The 2,765-nt window shown below is 40.9% G+C and overlaps 1 pseudogene; it reads left to right on the top strand.

Moving 5' to 3' along the window:
- Positions 1-1,499: 1,499 nt before the first annotated feature.
- Positions 1,500-2,291, top strand: LOC150004415 (dynein light chain 1, cytoplasmic pseudogene; annotated as a pseudogene).
- Positions 2,292-2,765: the final 474 nt, after the last annotated feature.

The raw sequence follows: 2,765 nt of genomic DNA, 5'->3' as shown, positions 1-2,765 counted from the left end.
TCTCAAAAGAAACTCTGCAGGCGAGAAAGGACTGGCAAAAAATATTCAAAGTAATGCAAAGCAAAAACCTACAACCACGATTACTCTATCCAGCGAAGCTGTCATTCAGAATAGAAGGGCAGAGAAAGTGCTTCCAGGACAAAGTAAAACTGAAGGACTTCATCAGATCCAAACCACTGTTATATGAGATGTTAAAGGGACTGGTTTAGAAAAAGCTGGATCAAAACTATGAACATTAAAATGAAGCTGTATCACAACAACCAACAACAGAAGCTAGGGAACTGAAACAAAGGCAAGCTAAGTAGGCAACGAGAGTGTGAAAAGAATTATAGGTATGGAGAACATTATGGGGGGAGGTCAGCAGGGAGGAGGAAGAGGGGAAAGGGAAGGAGATGGTGCAGGAATTAGGAAGCATAGTAGGAGGGAGTGGAGTAGACAGGAAGACGTTGAGAAGAACTTTATGCACAACCAATGGGCATGGACTAAGGGGGGACGGACGTCACTGGGTGGAGGGGAGCAAAGGGAAAAGAAATGGAACAACTGTAACAGCATAATATATAAAGCATATTTAAAATTTTTTTTTTTAATTAGGAAGAATATAAAGTAGTTGACTAACATGACACATTTGACCTTGCAAAGTGAAGGGTACCAAAATATGCCACCTCAAAATATTCCTCTTTGGCATGTAGATTATTGTGACCTAAAGGCCATTGAGAACCAGCAAGTGACAACAAAATCATCTATTCCATATTCAATCTATATGTATTAATGCCAGTATCACACTTGATTGCTAGCTAATGCAACAAGATAAGAAAAGTCAATAAAACATAGTCTAATTGACAAGTGTCTTAGTTCAGGCTGCTGTAAGAACAACATAGAATGACTATCCTAACTTATAAACAACAGAAATTTATTCCTCACATTTCTAGAGGCTGAAAGTCTGAGTTTAGGGAATCAGCACGGTCAGGTTCTGGTGAAAGCCCTCTTCTAAGTTGTAGAGGGCTGACGACCTTCTCATTATAGTTTCACATGGCTAAAAGAAAACTAGAGCACTCTAGGGTTTCTTGTATAAGGAAATTAATCCCATTCATGAGGACTCCATCCTGATGACTTAATTACCCCCCAAAGCCCCACATCTAATACCATTATCTAGGGGGTGGGGGTGTTAGTATTTCAACATATGACTTGGGGGGGGACACAGACATTCAGTTCATAATAGAAAAAAATTAAATTGTCTTTGTTCACAGATGACATGATCATCTATTTTAGAAAATCTGAAAGAATTAATAAAAAATAAACCCCCTGGGACTACTGAGTGATTATTTGCTCTTTAATATCACTCTCTGTGGGGAACAGGGTTCCTAGCTGACCAGTTCTGACCATCAAGGCTCCTGGGCTAGAGCTCAGCACAACAGTGCTTCTCTTGGGTGGGGATATAAACAGGCATCTCCCTTCCCATTTTTGTCAAGGTACCCCCAAAATATTGCAACTTTCACACCATGATGCTCCGTGTACCTGAATCAGAGATGAGTAATAGGTTCATCTTCATGCAGCATGCAAAAAGTGTGGCCAGACTGGGGCTGACCAACACCTGTCACCCCAAGTCCAGCTAAGTCAAAAGAAGAACCTCAGGGGGTACCCTACTCAGGTTCCCCTGTGTAGCAGGAAGGGGGTAGGGAGTCAGAATACTGGATTTCAGTAATTGAATTTTAGATTGTTTTGCCATATATCTCATGCCATATTTGGGACATAGTTATACTTAAAAATAGCTCATTGTTTATATGAAATTCAAATGTATCTGGGCTGCTTGGGGTTTTTGTTTGTTTTGTTTTGTTTTGTTTGCTAAATATGGCAACCTTACACCTGGGCACCAAGGACTGGGGAAGTGGACCATAAAGAACAGATCCTAGATACACTGTGGCTTGGGTAGCAATAGCTTGGGTGGCAGTGGCTTGTCCCACTGGGCATGAGCTTTGCCAGCCCCTCCCCCAGGAGAATTTTGGAGTTGGCCAGCCCCTGCTCCACTGTAACCTGTGTGACCCAAAGGTGGTGATCAAAAATGCTGTTATGTCAGAGGAGATGCAACAGGACTCCATGGAATGTGCTACTCAGGCATTGGATAAATATAACATAAAAAAGGGTACTGCAGTCCATATCAAGAAGGAGTTTGACAACAAGTATAACCCCATTTGCCACTGTATCCTGAGGAGGTACTTCAGTAGTTAAATGGCACATGAAACCAAACACTTCCTCTGGGCCAAGTGGCCATTCTCCTGTTCAAATCTGGTTAAAAGTGGACTATACCACACATCTAGTGATCCATCCAAAAGTAAGGATTGCAGCCTAAGTTCCAAATACCAGAGACTGAAACCTTCAGCCTTGCCTAAAGGAACACCTTGATCTTGGACCTTTATTTTGTTGTTTTTTACAGGGCATTCTCTGTACTCATTTGTTGTGGTTATAAAACAATTAGCAAAATGGCTAACATTTGTATTTATTTTATTCCATACCTCTCTGTTCCATGTTTCTCCTCCTCAAAATCCATTCCTTTTCCCAAAAAATATATCTGTTGGAGAAAAAAGAAAAAAGAAACTGATCCTGGAGAGGCAGGGAGACCTGTGAGCCAAGGCCTCAAGCTTCTAACCCACACTCCATTGATGTCATTTAGAAAACACAAATTCAAATATAAAATTATTAAGAATTTCAAAATAGCAGCCACAGAATATTAATCTTAAGAACAGGGCCCTTCTGTGTATGGGATCCTG

This window comes from Furipterus horrens, unplaced genomic scaffold (assembly GCF_987537825.1).
Source record: "Furipterus horrens unplaced genomic scaffold, mFurHor1.1.pri manual_scaffold_7, whole genome shotgun sequence".
In the NCBI taxonomy this organism is placed as follows: domain Eukaryota; kingdom Metazoa; phylum Chordata; class Mammalia; order Chiroptera; family Furipteridae; genus Furipterus; species Furipterus horrens.
This window is presented reverse-complemented; position numbering and strand designations above follow the sequence as displayed.